The sequence below is a fragment of the Arvicanthis niloticus genome, chromosome 3 (assembly GCF_011762505.2).
Source record: "Arvicanthis niloticus isolate mArvNil1 chromosome 3, mArvNil1.pat.X, whole genome shotgun sequence".
Taxonomy (NCBI): Eukaryota; Metazoa; Chordata; class Mammalia; order Rodentia; family Muridae; genus Arvicanthis; species Arvicanthis niloticus.
This window is the reverse complement of record NC_047660.1, coordinates 103,749,995-103,768,214: the sequence shown is the minus strand read 5'-3', so window position 1 is coordinate 103,768,214 and position 18,220 is coordinate 103,749,995. Positions and strand designations below refer to the sequence as shown.

At 38.1% G+C, this 18,220-nt stretch overlaps 1 protein-coding gene and 1 pseudogene across 2 annotated transcripts in view; both read right to left on the bottom strand.

The window, feature by feature from the left end:
• The window catches only part of Znf385d (zinc finger protein 385D), an 885,608-nt gene that overhangs the window by 413,815 nt on the left and 453,573 nt on the right, over positions 1–18,220 (bottom strand). The window lies entirely within an intron of this gene.
• Positions 11,861–12,302, bottom strand: LOC117706290 (ubiquitin-conjugating enzyme E2 variant 1 pseudogene; annotated as a pseudogene).

The window sequence follows — 18,220 nt, the reverse complement described above, 5'->3', positions numbered from 1 at the left end:
TTGTTTTACAACTTCAAAAAAGAAAGCAAAATACATATCTCTCCGAGTTCCATGTTAAGAGATACTATTTGAATGCATAGCAATTGGCTCATAGTCTTTTCATTGCAAAATTTGCCTACATTCTGTTTCCCTCTAGAAATTGTTCTGAGAACACATGTTGTCTTGAAAAACCACGTTGGGTAGGATTTCCTAATGGAATGATCCTAGGACTGGGGCAAAAAAAAAAAAAAAAAAAAAATGAGATTTTGAAGGTGGATCTGAGTGAATCTAATCTACAAGATGGAACACAAAAATATATATTCATTTTTAAAATGTATAGCTAACAAATCCTTGTATATATGTGAACAGTTGGAAAAACGTGTAAATTGAGGCATGCGACTTGGTGTTTTATGTCACATTAGAAACTATACTTGAAAATGCCTTCTCAGAGAAAGAACCACTTTAATCGAGTCTTGTAAGGATACCCCTTTGAGTCAGGCAGGGAAAAACAGTATTTATGGATATCTGAAAGACTGGGAAGGATAAATAAAGGACTCAGCCCCTGTATCTATGTACTCCATTATTTTTTTTTATTAAATACACTGTCACAATTTTTGAAAAATTAATTATAGATGATTTATTTAAATTGGAATGGAAAAATCATGATTGTACTATTAGTTGTATACTATTCTAGCTCGTCAAACCAATCTTTAGCCCATAAAGAAAACTAAAATTATTTAAAAGGTGTAACAAAGACAGACATGAAAATGGACGGGTGGTAAATCAGGCTAGAGTCACTTTTCCAACTACACATTCAAATACTTAATCTATAATATGCTGCTCTCCCGCTCTCCTCCCTGTATCTCTTATTTAAATAAAACTGGAATATAAATTCTTTTATGCTTCTTCACATTAGCCCATGAGATAGGAGGTCTGTGAAAGCAAAGTGAAGTCAGCTGGGCATATTTTTGGGGGGTTCACAGACACTGCCATAGAATCTAGCACAACTATGGTGACCTTGATATAAAAACATCCAATTCTGCATCCGGGACCACTTTCTAGAAGGAGCTTGATAGCAACCATTTTAGCCTCATAAACAGCATCTATCACAACTGTTCAATGCTCCCAATGTAATAATAAGGGAGCAGAACTGTATAACCATATCCTGTTGCTTCTAGATACTAAAATGGGAATTTCATGTAGTATTTCACAATCTTATTCATTTCTGCCTTACACACACACACACACACACACACACACACACACACACACACACGGGGGTTTATATTTTGCTGACCCTGTTCTAAACACAATCTTTCTTAAATCACTTGCTAGTGTATGTCTTATCAAGAATGCTCCAGCTGAATCTGAATCTCTTCCTTTTTCCTATTTTGGGTCAAATATGTTACCTCTATAAACAGCAACAAGAAGCATCTTAAGGATCAATGTAAAACTTATTTGCAAAATAGCTTTTTTTTTTCCCTGTAGTTTTATAGTTTTGAGCCAAACATATAGGCCTTTGATCCATTTTGAGCTAAATTTTGATTTTGGTGAGAGACATATGCTTACGTACTTCCTTAGGCATATAGATACCTTGTCGCCCCAGCATAATATTCTCTCTCTAATTTATACTGTTGCCTCTTGTCTCTAAATGCATGGATTTATTCCTGTGTTCAATATTCTATCTCATCAGTCTGTATCTGACTCCCTTGTTGATTTGGTCTATAGAGTATTCCTAAGTCAGATAATACACCCTCAACCCTCATCTTCTTTCTTAGCAATGCTCTCACTACTAATGCTTTTGTGACATCATAGAAATCTTAGGAGCATAGATTTCAACTTGTCTCAAGAATATTATTGGAAGAAGAATAGGAGAGTCGATGCTTCAAAATATTGATAGAGACAAAGATATTTTGGATAACAGACATGCAGTACAGGAAACAAACACAAAGATAGAGAAAAGTATCAGCAAAACTAAAAAGCTTCCACTCAGAGGAGAAAACTTCAGTAGAGTGATAAGCTAGGCCACAGAAACGATATCTGAAAACTATCATTTGTGGGGGGATAAAATAACTAGTAGTTCTTACAGAAATGAAATAAGTCAAAACACAAACTCTAATAATCCCCCTTTAAAACAAGAGAATGGCCAAAATTCAAAGAGGAAAAAGGAACTTTATCAAGTGCCTCTGTGTTTTGACTCCCTGAGAGGCATTCTGACACCCCAGCGGTGAGGCAGAACCACAGAACCACATATGTCTGGTGCTCTGTTTCAAAGCCAGAGCCTTGGCCACTTAAGTTCATAACTTTACAGAAATCTGATTAGCATTACAATTTTCTAATGACAGGAATCATAAAAAATAAAATCAGGTATTTCTAGTTAATTTAACATCAGCAAGACTTCAGTGCAGTTCACTCTGTATTACAGTTTCATGATAAGATATGACTAAAACCATGTTCCATGGATACTACTTGCTGTTATTCCAAAATCTTTTGCTTATCTAAGTCCATATTTAGTACTAAGGAACAATTATAATTTTCTTGGTATAATTATTACCTAAGACAAAGTCAAATAGAAGAAACTCTAATACTCAAGTGGCTAGGTTTCTCTATGACAACTAAGAGCTCAGAACTCAGAGTAGCTTTCAAAAGCAAAGATTTACCTTTCTTCCAATACTGTAGGTCAACTATAATGAACTCTGGGCCACTTTCTTTCAGTACAGTGGAAAAATTCAGCCCTGAGAAAGCAAACACTGCATAGGCCTATCCTAAACTTTATGCCTTCCAGTTTTACTGACCAGAACTGCTCTCTGGTCTTTCTTCTACAAGGAGGTTCAGGCATCACCCAGCACACAGTGTACTTAAAATGTGGACAGCATAAGTAACCATGACAATTTCTCTCAGCTCTGAGCAGAAGAGCGTGGAAATCTATTGCATGAGCCTACAATACTTTACAGAACATATAGATATGCTCTAGAATATCTGGAGATGTGGAACCACCATCTGGGGTGTGTGAAGCCATTTGTTTTAAGATTTCTTTTTATTTTATGTGTATGAAGTACTTTACCTATATCTATATATGTGCTCCATCTGCATTCAGTACCCACAGAATATAGCCAGTTAGAGCCAAAATGTAGCTAAGAGCTGGGAACGGTACCCAGGTCTTTTCAAAGAGGAGCAGGAGCTTTGAATTGCTGAGCCATTGCTCCATCCACCCCCACTACTTGCTCCTCACATGTGGAGCCATTTATAGATGGAATTTGTGATGATCTCTTCTAGAAATAACTTTCTTTTATTTGACATTTGAGAAATGACACATGTAAAAACTCCAGACTACTTCAATGATTTAAAAAAAAAAAGACAAACACTCCCCAAACCCTTTTATTGGCAGTTCTGGGAATTAAAGACTAGGTCTGTCTAATGCAGAGGCATACCCAAGTCTCAAACATTTCAAATGGAATTTAGTTTTGGTGATGACACTGAGTTTGAGTGCACTTGACAGAAATGCATGGACATAGAAATGCTTTCTTCTGTCAACGCCACATTGCTCATGCCTTAGGTGTTTGAGGTACCTCAGATATCCCACCTGTTGGTTATGATTGGGGCTAATTTCCCCTCAGGCACAAACAGATTAAAAAAAATTCTGTTTTCAAAGAGACATAGCCCCATGAGGCCTCTCTTCTTCTTTCTCCTTTTATCAAAGGCAATGTGTTTTCTGTTCTCAGTAAGGTTTGAACAGATATTTTTGCCCGATTCAGCTGTGCTTAAACTTTACGGATTTTAAGAATTGCTGATTCAAAAATCATCACATGCTTTTCTATATTAATACTATTAGGAGTTTCCTAAAAACATTTATTTTTGGTCAATGTTTTTGCCAGCATGTTCTTGGTGTTTGCTGCCCATAAACTAGATAGCATTGCCACCTCATCCAAGTCTCCTCAGATGATGTTCGTCATTGTTTGTGTGATGTTCCATGTTATTCAAACACTCTGTCTTTACTCATCTGGATAGTAATTTTAGGAACTTAGTTGGATCATAATGTTATTTACTATTCAATAAAGCTTGAAAAATCTTCCCTGAATAGAAAACCACTTCATTTATATGACATTTATATACCATTCAGGGGTGCTGAGGTAAAATACATAGTCTCTGACTTTGAAGAATTTGCTCTCTAATGGAAACTAAGATTTGAATATATGGTTATTGTTCCGCGCGCCTCTCATGTCCCCTTCGCCCGCAAAAAAGGACACGGAGGCAGTGATCGGGTATTACTACAAACGAGGCTTTACTTGTAACAGCAGAAGCGGAAAGACCCAAAGCCGGAAAAAAGGCACTGCTATATATACTCTAGAGTGACGTGTTCACTTCTGATTGGCTGTTCACTCATCACCCCATATTATGCCCCGGGATGGGCAGCGACTTTGGCGCGCTTTTGCCTATTGCACCTGCGCAGTTAGTTGTTTACTTGTGGGAGGACAGAATGCCAGCGCCATCTTGGAAAGGCGAATGTTGACATGCTCACTGCAGCTCCCAACAGGTTATCATCATAGCCATAGTAGATTAATTCATAAATAGTTAACCCAGGGCCATCAATTTAGCTTCAACGAAAAAGTGAAGCTTTTGTTACATATGTAAGAATGGGTGAGAATAAGTTGAGATACATAGCAAAAAATTACTCAAGAAAAAAATAAAAAGAAATGCACACTAGGTGAGAAGTCTGTACATACTTGAAATATGTTTATGCCAAAGGTAGCACCAACTATCATGTGACTGTGCAGCTTGGTTTTGCCACTCACCTGGGGATCATGAAAATCCCTATATAACAGTGGTGACAGACTTTTTTCTCATCTGTCTTTTTACCTATCTTAATTAGGTTTTTTTTATCACTGTGACAAAACATCATGATCAAACGCAAAGAAAAGTTCTTTTTCTTCTTCTTTCTCTTCCTCCTCCTCCTCCTCCTCCTCCTCCTCCCCTTCTCCTTCTCCTTTTCCTTCTCCTTCTCCTTCTCCTTCTCCTTCTCCTTCTCCTTCTCCTTCTTCTCCTCCTCCTTCTTCTCTCCCTCCCCTTCCCCTCCTTCTTCTTCCCCTCCCTCCTCCCTTCTCCTTCTTCCTCCTCCTCTTCTTTCTCCTCCTCCTCCTCCTTCAAGTGATATCACATTTTATCAAAGAGGCAAATGGTCAGGAACTGAAGGCAAGAACCTGAAGGGAAGAACTGAAGCATAAGCTATGAAAAATATACAGATTTCTAGCTTGATCCTCCTGACTTACTCACTTTGGTTTCATAAATACCCCACAACCACCTGCCATGAGTAACACCACTCACAGTGGGCTGAAGCAATTCTTACCAACCATAAATTGAGAAAATATCCCTGAGACTTGCTTATAGGCCAGTATAATACAGGCATTTTCTCAATTGGGGTTTCCTCTTTTCAGATGACCCTAGCTTGTGCTATGTTGGCAAAAAAAAAAAAAAGAAAGAAAAAAGAAGAAAAAGAAAGAAAGGAAGAAAGAAAGAAAGAAAGAAAGAAAGAAAGGAAGAAAGAAAGAAAGAAAGAAAGAAAGAAGAAAGAACAATTAACCCTTGTTAAGTTGACACAAAAACATATTACTTTTCTGCTATAAAAATTCCAAGAACCCATATTCCTATAGATATCATAATATTAAACATTCAAACTTTCAAGTCTCACAGTTTTTAAAAATTCAAAGTCCTTAAGAGTTATGTACCTTTAGAATATCCAAAGTCTCTCTAAAATATTGAGCCTCTCAACTGTGGATTCCTGTGAAATAAAATATAAGTTTTATTACTCCAGAAGGGAAGAATCAGAGCACAGTCCCACTCAAATAAAATAAAAACAGAAATCTAAGAGCAAAACATAGTGTCAGACTTTCTGGGGTTCACAATCTGCTGGGTTTCACTGGGTCTGGGAAGTTCCACTTCTCTGGCTCTGCCTATCACAGCATATGCTGCTTGTCTCACAGGCCTAGGCCCACTCACCTTCACAGCTGCTACTGTCCTTGGTGCTCATACCATGGTACTGGCATGTCTAAAATGTTGAGGTCTCCATAGCAACTGGGATGAATCTTCACCAGTCACCTCTCCTAGGCTCTTTCCCGAGATGTGAGAAAGCCAAAGCTGGTATTCCCTGGCTTCTGGGCTCACAGTCTTTGCTGGAAAACCACACAGAGAAGTCAGGAAAGAAGTCTCCTGGGTCCACAGGCCTTCAACAGGGTCAGGACTGGGGGCTCCAAACTCCTGAGTCATGTGGAGATCAGAGCAGATTTGGGGTGAGAGTGGGGAGCTGCAGGTTGAGGACAGCATCTAGCCTGGGGGCTGGGGAAAGGGGAGCTCTGGCTTAGCTTGGTGGTGATTGTCTTTTCGGTGGTGGCAGTTGTGGCTGAAAGCACAGAGAGGCCTTGGGAAAATTAAGCTGAAGCTTGATAGTCAAATGTCTTCTCCCTGGCTCATAGATCTTGATGAAAGAAACAGTTCATGGTTCTAAACTGTTTATTGACTGTTCGTTGTGAGAAATGGATGCATACTGTACTGTACTAACTTCTCAGGGTGGACCCGAGATTAAATCCCCTTTGTTGGGAGGAATGCCTGGAAAGTGAAGCTTATTGGCTAAACCCTCAAGGCCTGTAGGTACTTCATTAACATAGAGAACTCTGTTCTGGGCCTATGTGATCACAGGTCAAACTTTCTTATGTGGAGAGTCTGGCATGTGTTCAGGCCAGGAATTTGGCAGGGAGTGCGGAGTTGCCTAAGTCTGGGTGTCTCAGACCCATTCTACCTTACCAAGCTTCCTGGCATGGTTTTACCATCCCACAATCAATGGCATGCTGTAGCATGCCTGATCCCGCAGATCTGATTTTTAAATGCCACATTACTATAACAGGTTATCATCTTGTCTCCCAAATCAGGTTATAAATCTTACTGAATATTGCTAGTTTCATGAGCACAGTGTTTTCCGGGTGTGATTTTTTTTTTTTTTTTTAATTTTGGCTATTGATTAAGTTGGAAAGTTGTCTCATTCTCTGATTAGCAACTTTCACAGCTCGTTTCAGTTGTCAAGTTGACATACCAGGAAAGAGGAACCCTAATTTCTTGCACCAGATTGACCTGTGGTCATGTCTTTAGAGGCATTTTCTTATGTCATAAGGAGAGTGGGAAGGCCCAGGACACTGAGGATGTAACCATCCCTAAAAGATAGGCTTAGGGTATATATGCAAAATATCTCAACAAACCAGGGAACCAAACCATTAAGCAGTACTACTCTGTGGTCCCTGCTTAAGATCCTTCCTGAGTTTTTACCCTGGTCTCTCTCAATGATGGATTGCGATTTGGGAGATATAAGATTGAGATTATTATCTATAATATAAATATAAATTTTTATAATTTGTTCAAGTTATATACACTTACTTTTTTCTTTGAACTTGATTTATGAAAAACTTGTGTCCATTTTTAACAATTGTTTATAAGTAACTTATTTATACTTTTGGTATATTTTGTAATTTCAAATTCATATATAGCATCTTTTGCTCTTATAGACTGTTCATGTTTAATTTTTGTTTTTCTTATAAAATCAATCACATTTTCTTTTTTTTTCCATAGCTAATATTTATATTGATCATTTGTTTAAAACATTTTATTATTGCCATTTTCTCTTTCATAGCAGCAGCCAAAGAGTGAGAACTAGTTAAATAAATAATAATTAAATATATACTGTTTTCATTGGTGAAAATCACCAAGGACTTCATTCTAAGGTGAGAATGGCAGAAATCTCAAGAAAAGTAACTTGAAATTTATCTCATTTAGAATATATGTGCTGTTAGGGTATTAAAAGAAAAAGAAACAATATAAGACAAAGAATAGAAATTGGCCCTAGGCTTTTCTGTCAGATCTCCCATCCAAGTGCTAACCAGTCCAGCTCCTTTAGCTTCCAAAAACAGGAGAGAATAGATGCATTCAGGATGTTTTGGCCAAAGGTGGAATTTCACTAGATATGATTCCCATTGCTTATGTTGATTTTCCCCACATTGGATCCAGCAGTTATGAATTAAATTAAATATGTTTGTGAGGTGGCAGGCAGTGACTAGAAGGCCGGAGAGAGGACTTGAAACTTAGCCCTCAGTTCTCTGGAGCCAGAGCAGACTCTCACTCACAATTTTAATGTTAATGTTATGATGAAAGCCATGGGTTGGCTGCTCGTGGACTCATCCGGGGATATGAATTTATATCCAAAGGCTCTTTTTCTATAACTTTATAAGCACCCTGGATGCTTTGTCTCTAATTCAGCAACACAGTCAGTCCATTACCTTTGCATGCCAAAGTGACACAGAAAAAAAACAGTACTTTTGGCTCTGGTTTCTTCTATATTTGAACTGATGTCAAATGCAGTTAAACTAATGCAGGTGGATTATTTTGATGATGCTATTTCCAAAGACAGAGTTCAAAACAAGAACCTTATGGTTTTCTCCATTAATGTCAAATAAACAGTATTCTGTCAGACATTGTTGGTATACTTTTGACATTTTTTTCCTCTTTCAAATTTTCCTTTATTATCTTTTCTGAGTTCTACCTCGTTCTTGTTTGAAATACTTTAGAGTACAAGCTCTTAAGGATGTGGTCTTTAAAGGCTAGAGTTACTGTTCTTGGAAACAATGCCTTACCCTGAAGAGTAATTCCTAAACCTGTTGAACAATGGTTATTGTGAAGAATAAAACTGTCAAATGACAGGATCTAGAATCACTGAGGGGACAAGCCAAACAGAGATGGGAAGACACACCCTACGTGTAGGTGGCATCATTCTATCAAAGGAGGTGGTACACTACGTAACAAAGAAGAAAATAAGAATGTATTTTTGATTTCTGGCTGTAGATGCTATGTGACCAGCTTTCTCAACACATTATACTGTGAGTTCCCCACCATTATGATCCATGCCCTGAATTTCTAAGAGAAAATAAACCCTTCCTTTTTTAAGCTGTTTGCTTCATATAGTTTGTCACAGTAATGAGAAAAGAAACTAAGACAGAAACGTTCCACTTTGTAATGAGATTGGTACCCTATTGTACCACTCTGCCAGGGGACACTCAGAATAATTAAGAGACTCAGGTAGACAACAGGATAAAGGAAGTTTTAGAATAGGTGTCAGAAGCACTCATGACCTCATCTTAAGATCCTTTATCAGTTTCCTCTTTTTCCCTATTTGGTATTTGTGGGTCAGAAATTATTCTGGCTATTTGAGTTATCCTCAAGAATACATTTTATAAAATGAAAATAGATACATAAATAATAAACAAACACAGGGTGTTATTACGAATAATTCTAAGAGCTTCCATGGAAGAAGAAAGACTATGACCTCCCTGGTGAGGGGGACAACATTCATAGTTCCGTCAGCCCCAGCAATCAGTAAGTTCACCCAAAGCCTCATGTTTCCTGCAGGGTAAAAGATGAAATATCCTCTAGGTACTGAGTGAAATTCAGCAGGGAGCTCAAACATATTTATAAATCAACATGATGTAAGGGAGAAGGACCTGGGTTCAAAGTTGAATGGATTACATGTGGAGTGACAAGAGATTAGAGAAGAGGAAGCTAGAAAGGCACAGGTAAATCTGAAACCTTTTTTTTTTTTTTTTTTTTTTTTTACCACATCTCTTATGGTATGCTGAAAAAAAATCTCAAGAAGTTGAGACTATAAGACGAATGAGAAAACTACAATTTCTCAAAATTCAGTTTCATGGGAGCACTCTAGTTTAAGGGAGTTCAAGTTGAGAACATCCATCCCTGCTGTGTCTCATTATGGTCAGATATCATGGGTCTGATTTCTTAGCAATTGCAGTGAGCAAACCAGGCAGGCTAAGGTTGTTTGAAATCTAGTTTTCCCATGTGTTACTCTGATGATGTTATCTGTCTATCCTGTTCATACAAGTTAAAACCAATGTCATTTAAACTCAAGAGAGTAAGGTACTAAGCTTTGTGTTTAGGACATTTGTTTCAAATTGGGTTTTTCTGATGTCACTTCAAGATGAATCCTGGCACAAGACATTCACTGTCTGAAACCTTGCATCCTATTGGAAAATTTTCACAGTCAGTTGAATTGTGCTAGCACTAAGTTCACATTCCTCCTGGAGTTATTCCTCTCACTGATTTCTGAAGGCTAAAAATGAACAATTTTACTGAGCTGTCTTGTTCAATATCAGAGCACAGTAGTACAAACCCAAATAATTTAAGATTTCCTGGTAAACTTTGGGGTTGGTTTACTAGGTGCTGGTTTTACTCTCAGTACTATGCACTTCCAACACATTAAAACGTATATTAATGTACTCTAAGCCTTGGACAGGAGACAACAATAAAAGGGGGGAAAAACTACAAAGAAATGGGATTCACACATTCTCTCATGCGGTTTTCTGCAGCCCACTTTCATGAACAGAATCCCTTAGAGTTAAAATGCATGATTATTATTCATTTATAAAAAATGTCCTGTCACAGGCACCTATCAACTACAAATAATCTCTCTGAATTAAAGTTAGAGCTTCCGGATCGGATATTAAAAATAACAGAAACTGCAGACTTGGTATGCCTGGTGGCAACACTTTCTATTCAAATATGACTTCTTTTTTGTTGTTGGGTTTTGTTTGTTTGTTTGTTTGTTTGTTTTTTGCAACACAACCAAGTGCCTTTATTTCGGTCTGCTTCCACATTTCAACATTTAGTGGTCCTGAACAGAGTGGGAAACTTGACAATGAGCCAGGAGGCCAGGCCCAAGGATCTGCAAACGATCTGCAAACATGGTGACACCGAGCTCCTCCAAGTCCCTGACAAGGGTCTGAGGAGCAACACTGAATCCTGAGTTCTGCAGGGTCAGGACCTCATGTCCCAGCTGTCAGTCTCCACATCAGACCCGATGGGTGCCAGGATGACTCGAGAGCCCTGTTCAAACCTCTTCAATGGGTAAAAGCAAAGCGATTATGGGAAAGGAACCAACTCAGAACTGTGTGCTCTTAGGACTTCCACATGGCCTTTCTCTAGACATATCCACCAAGGACGCTGAGCGCTGGCCTGTCTGAGTTGCCCTGTGACTTCCCTGTTCACCTTAGACGGAGCTCAAAGCTCCAGGGCTGATGGTGGCAGCAGGGCCGGTGGCAGGTGAAAGAGTGTAGTCCAGAGCTAAGTGAGGGAGGCCAGGCTCTTCCAACTTCAAATGATGGCTTCTAGCCACAGCAAGTGTTGGGTGGTGATGGTCAACAAGGGAGTTGAGGAGGGGAAAGCAGCACCCCTTGATAATGGGGGGAGAGGGGAAGCCCTGAATTCCTCACCCGCACCCAATTTCAGAGGAAGGGGAGGGTTACAATCTAAGCTTTGGCCAAGGGTGGGAGTGTCGGAGCGGGAACCATGGCTTGGATGGGGCATCACTTAAGACTTAGAAAGCAGGGGTGCAGCCAAAGTGCCCCAAGCCCAGCAATAGTCAGTTCCACTGACTGAAGCCTTCCCATCTATTCTAAGGACCACCACACAGTTGTGGCGAAGAGCGAGGCGGGCAAAGGCAGACCCAGGCCAAGTGCACGCAGCGATTGTGTGACGTGTCTGTTCACAGCTGCATTAGCTGTGCCCACTGCTCCCAAAGGAAACCGATTTCAACACCTTCTTGATCCCAGAAGTCCAAGCAGGCAGACAGCGGTTACACTTGACAAATGATGTTACTCAGCAAAACTCAGGTATTTCAAATGGACAAGAAGTTAGCATCAGAACAGTGTCTCAGGATGAAGTCTGAGTGGGGCTTCCTCTCCAGAACTTTGAGGTGTACTGGTGTATCTAGAAAATTCACTACTGTGGAAAAGGAAGACTTGGGCTAGGCGGGGAGAGGGAAGCAGGTCCTTGGTGACTAATTGCTGTAGCACTGTCCTTCTGGCGGCTGTGGCAGCTTCATGTTCTCTTTTGACATCATCAGGTGCCGCAGTTCCTGTAGGACGACTTTGATGCTGTGAGAGTTCTGCCACTTTGACAGCACTGCCGTGTCTCTGGGATCCACCACTCCATTGGAACTGCTCACACTGCTCATTATTGACTCTGGTTACAAATCTTAAGAGATGTAGGTGCTTCTGGGTACTTAGGCCCACATTCTGTTTTAAGGCTATATATTCGGTTTTCATAACTTGTTCGTGGAGGCCCAGCTAAAATGCCTGTCCATCTTGTAAGTGTCATGTCCTCCTCGTCCTCCAGCCCCCAGCTAATGATGCCGTCGCCGACACCTTTCTGGCCTTCTTCCAGCTCTTCCAACAGAAATTTTGAGAGACTTCTACTCCCGAACCTGTGGTAGCTGCCATCTTGCATCACTGTCACTCCCAAACATGACTTCTAATGTAATGGCATATACTGGGGATTTTAATCTTGGCTGTTGCATGAACTTTGACAAAACAGCACCAAGCACAAGATCCCGTGAGCCCACTAAATGCCGCTGTATTATCTTTTTCATCTCCTACTTTCTCCCCCCCCCTCCTCTTTTTCCTCCTTCCCTTCTGTTGGCTTATTTCTTTCAGGTTGGGTCTCCCTATACAGCTTAGATGTCCTAGAACTTGTTGGTCTAGACCTAGGTTGGTCTCAAACTCACTGAGATATATCTGCTTCTGTCTCCACAGGCCTGGAATTATAGAGGCACATACCACCATGCATGTCTCAATACATTTTCCCTCCTCCTCTTCTCCTTTCTTCTCTTCCTTCTCCCCTCATTACTCTCTTCCTCATATTTTTTCCTCAATAAATACCTTTGCAACTAAGAAATCTGACTTTGGAACTAATTTATTTTCCTCACCAAATAAACTTGCTCCATATTAAATCTTAGAAAGATAAAGCAAATAAGGCATGTCAGTTTCCACTTAACACATAAAACTTTTCCACATTACGTTCCTGCCAGGAAGGGATTTTTTCCCCTACAGTGTGACACATGTTTCTGGTGTGTAAATACCCACCTGAAAGGATATTTGAATAGCATCAGGCTTATGTGCCCTCTTGGGGTCCAGTAGAAAGCCTGGCAGACTTGATTATTGGCCCTTTGATCTTCACCTATAATGGCTCTTCTAAGAGTCAGTATTCTTTGACCTTTGAAAGAGAGCTGGAATGAAGTTTCTCAGGGTTGAGCGCCTGCTGATCACTCACAGTGGAACATGTCAGCTGCAGCCACTTGGGCCATTGGTAGAAGGCTAAAATGTCATTAACTGACAGTTTTTGTTATAGAGAGACAAGAGATTTCCTAAGCACATACTATGGAGAAACCAAGAACAGGACCCGAGAGAAGAAACTTGGCTGGGAAAGTACTCTGTAGGCAATTCCTAGATTTGGATTTCTCAAGAAGTTCAACACTAATTAGTGTTATTCATAAGTCTTCATATTTCATCCTTAACTTTTCAAAAGTTCCTTAATATGTGTATAGATATTACAGGTTTTAAACAGCAATCTCCCCAAAACTGCTATCGTTGAAAAATTACCAAATTTTAAGTTATTAAGCCCATAATAATACTTTATGATATATTGCATTATGTTTTGCCCTGGTTATGGTGTGCATCAGTTTCTCACAGGCATAAGAGAAACAAAGGGTCTATTGGTAAGATGATGGCATCTTACCAATAGACCCAGAAGGACAAAAGCAGCAGAATGTTCCTGCAGAGGAGGGGAGATATCAAAGCATGGAAAGTGATGGAGACTTCATACTGAGCCTACCCATTTGACATTACCTTCCCCAATGCATATTCTGTATTTGCATACTGAGAAAGAAGAAAGAACTTCTCAGTGGTGGCTGAATAGTGCAACTGTGAACAGAGCAGAAGTCATCCAGCCCAGAGATACAAGAGGATTTCATACTGCAAGTCACAGTCATCAGAAAGGCTGCAAACCCAGGAGGTGAATTGGTGATACTGTACTTGATGTGCAATTGTGTTCATGGCTTAACAAAAATCATACATCAGCTAGACAAATACAAAAGCAAGAGCCAATATCCTCTCTGGAGCTGCCTCCAGCTCCAACTCTGTTAGTGTAGAGGCTATTTCTAAATCCTAATCCCACTTACTCTACCAAAGTCTACCTCTGGAAAACTTTTGCTGTTATCACTAGAAGAAATGAAAAAAATTTATATTTTAATAACTCATTTCCAAAAGAACCTGAATTAAAAAGGAAACATTTTGTTCAAAAGCATCTTAGTTGTCTTCCAAACAGGACTGAACTGAAGAGACTACTGAGCAGGCAAAGGTACTTGCTGCCATGCCTAAAAACCTGAGTTCAATCTTTTTGACCCACATCATGTGTGGAGAGAATCAACTTCTGCAGGTTGTTACCTGACCTCCAAACAGGCAGCACAGCGTTCATGTGTGCACACATGCATGTATGCATATATGTACACATATGTACTAAAATGAGTAATTTTATGCAATAAAACTTTTAAATTCTTAAATCTGTGGTGTGGCCTTTGCTTCAAGATTTGAGCATATGACAAGAAGGAGTCTTATAACTTCCTGTTGCAATTCTAAAAATAAAAATAAATAACTGTTAATCAAAAGAGTTAAGCAAAAGACTGTGGTGTATCTAATCTGTGGACAGCAAAAATTAAAAGTATTTTAATAAGATCAATTCTTTCACAGTAATTAGGAACTTCTTAAGCTATTATTAATAATGATTAGAATAATAGGGAATGGATTACATAATGATTTTTATTTTTATGCATATAATTATATAATTATTTTATTTATTTAATGTTTGTGGAATAATTATGTAACCTACTTCTTCACTCAGTGTGTGGTACAAGACTGACTTTGGATTCTTTGATAAATAATGGGTCTTCCAAGCTTCTCATCTTATAAGTTTGACCTTAATCTCTAGGGAGTAGCTACTCTTCATATCCCTCTTTCTAAGCCATTGTCAACCACCATCCTATTTGTAAGCCCAACAGTTTTAAATAAATTCCATAAGTGGAATCATGCAGTTGCTGATGCTACTAGTTTATTTCAATTAATATAATGTCCTCAATGCCTATACACTACACACGATGTTTTCACTTTCTGAAAAAGATGAATAATATCGCTTTGTTCACATGTGCTATACTGTCTTCATTTCACCCATTCATAGACATTTCAATTATTTACCCATTTTACCTAAAGAATAACGCTCTAGTAAAGAAAAAAGAGAGGATAACATTGAGATTCTGACTTTAATTATTTTGAATAAGTAACTAGATTTCTAGAGCTGTGAGTAGGCAATAATAAAGATTAGAACAGAAATAAATGAAACAAGAAGAACAAAAGCAATAGAAAAATTTAAAATCTTATACTATGTTGGGGGGAAAACAAAAGACAATGTTGGGGGTAAAAGTGTTTGCACACAGCTGATGCTGCAGAATCTATATGGGAACATGATGCAAATCACATCAGTAAACTAAATAGTCATATGCTGTTGAATTTATAGAAGCAGAAAACCCTTGAAGTTTGAATCATGAGAAAACACAATATTTATTGGAATTTGCATTACTAAGAACATATCCTAGCTAAGAAAGCCCAGGTTCACAAAATTCACTTTTGAACTCTTGAAAATATAATAAAAAATTCAAAGCAAATATTAGTAATATTAGTTTGCTTCCAAAGATAGACTTAAAAAATTATAAAAGTACATATCAATATTTCTGTTGATACATAAACTTACTACAAACGTTTAATACTCCAGTGAAAGAAATTAAAGACATAAACAAACAGGAAGGCAAAATAGGTTGATTAGTTGAAAATTTAAGAGTTTTAAAATGTCTTAAAATACCCAAGACAACATGCATATTCAAAGCAATTTATTACCAATTATATCAATGACATTTTATAGAATTTTTTTAAAAATTTAAGAATTATGTAAACTTTTAGGGATCCTAAATAGTCAATAATCCTAAGAACAAAATGTTAATGGGCTCCAATTTTTTGGTTTCAAATTAGATTACAAATCTAAAGTATTTTACATAATATAACACTGACCTAAAAGCATATACACAACCTAGTAGAACATAGTAGACCCCCATCAACTCATACTCAATAAATTAACTGATACTCAGCAGTTATGCCAGGGTCAAATGTAACAAGAAAAAGCTAGTTCATTTACAAATGATGCTGAAGAGATGCTGTAACCATGTAGAAAGTAATAAAATTTAAGTCTTGTTTTATATTGTAATCAAAATCAAGCCAGAAAGATTAAAAGTATAAACTGAAGACTTGAAGCTAAAACTAGAGAGATGGCTATCAGCAGTATGAGCCTCAGCTAATATGGTAGAAGGCCTGATTCTGGTTTTTAGCACCCTTATTGGGAGATTCAAAACCATGTGTAAGCCCAGTTCCAGGAGATCTGATGCTGTCTTCTGTACTCACATACACATACCCGCATACAACATGTAGTGAGAATTTTGGTTTCTTTTAAAAACCCAGTTACGTTATGTGAATATGTTTTTTGTTTTAATCCTAAGTGTGGGATATGGGGCTGCTTCAGTTAGTTCATACCATTAATTACGATTTTCTCCTGTTCTAGCAGGGCATGATGTTTTCTAACTCTAGGGCAGTTTAGTTCTGGATACTCGAGAGAAGGGTAAATGCAAGGTCTCCAAGAGGGTCTACGAAGGCTGCTGCTTCTCCTGCTGTTCCTACTGCTGTTGCTGTTGTTGCAGTTTGTCAAGTGGATGTGAGCAAAGAGATGAGAAAAAGAAGTTGGAGATGTCTGACAAGAAAGATTGGAATTGCCCCAAGTAACCCAACATTCCTAATCAGCATGAAGTAGTCTAAAGAAGTCTATATGACCTTTCCCCTCTAACTTTTTTTTTTTCTCTTCTACCTAACGTTGGGGATTTGGAAAGCCTTAAGGTAGAATAACGATTGAAAGGGTGGTAGATATAAAAACTCAATAAGGTAGCTAAAAATATCCACCAACACAGACAAAAACAAACAAACAAAAAAACTAAAATTATAAAAAATCTTCAAAAATAGAACACTTGAAGCTGTAAGATTTGTACAATAAAATAATGAGGAAAAGTCTGTGACACTGGTTACTGGTTAGTTAGGGTTTTAATGCTGTGAACAGAAACCATGACCAAGGCAACTCATGAGGAAAACATTTAATTGGAGCTGGCTTACAAGTTCAGTGGTTCAATCCATTATCTACAAGGCGGGAGAAGGGCAGCATCCAGGCAGTCATGGTGCTGGAGAAGCTGAGTGGTTTACATAATCATCTGAGGCCTGATAGGAGAAGACTGGCTCCCAGGTGGACAAGAGGAGGGTCTTAAAGCCCACGCCCACAGTGAAATACTTCCTCCAACAAGGCCACACCTCCAAATAGTGCCACTCCTTAGGCCAAGCATATTAAAAAACCAAAGGCACAGAAATAGTCTGACAGCATAAGACATAAAAGAAGTATATAAATATAAGTAGGCCATACATCTCTAGAATTTCCTATGATTAAATAATACATGATCTAATACATTTATGTCTGATTTTGTTTATATAAAACAATGCTACATATAGTCATCTTTTGTAAATGTTTACTGTGGAGTATTCCATTGTAAGGATGCTAAATTTGTTTATCTGATAGTAAATGAGTATTTGTTGTTTGTCTTTCTCTCTCTCTCTCTCTCTCTCTCTCTCTCTCTCTCTCTCTCTCTCTGTGATATTATGGCTAAATCTATGGACATTCATACTCATCTTTTGTTGTAGAAATACTTATTGTTTCTTGGCCAAATAAGTAGAAGTGGTATTTGTGTGTTGAACAGTAAGGGAAAAAAAAAGTGAAATGATTGTACCACTTCAGAATTCTAAAAGTGAAACATGAAGAATGTAGCTTCCTTTGTACTTTACAGTTTTAGTTTTTTTTCACTTTGCAGTTTTATATAGTATAAAATCTTATCAAGTTATGATTTTAGTTTCTATATACCTGGCGGCTAATGATGTTCACTGTCTTTCCACTTACACTCTGCTTAAATGTCTACTTAAAGAGCTTACACATTTTAAAGTGAGTTATCGTATGTTTTTATCATAGAGCTTTAAGAATCCTCTGTTGTGTTATACAGATTTTTTAAAAAGTACAAAAAAAAAAAAAAATAGCCTAAAAGGATGTGAGGTTCTTTGTCAAAACCATAAAGTGATCCTTAAAATAAATTCTTGTAATAATAATAAATGAACTTAGAAAAATGTCTGTTTGTTACCATACAAATTTAACTGTACTTTATAAATAAACAACATGA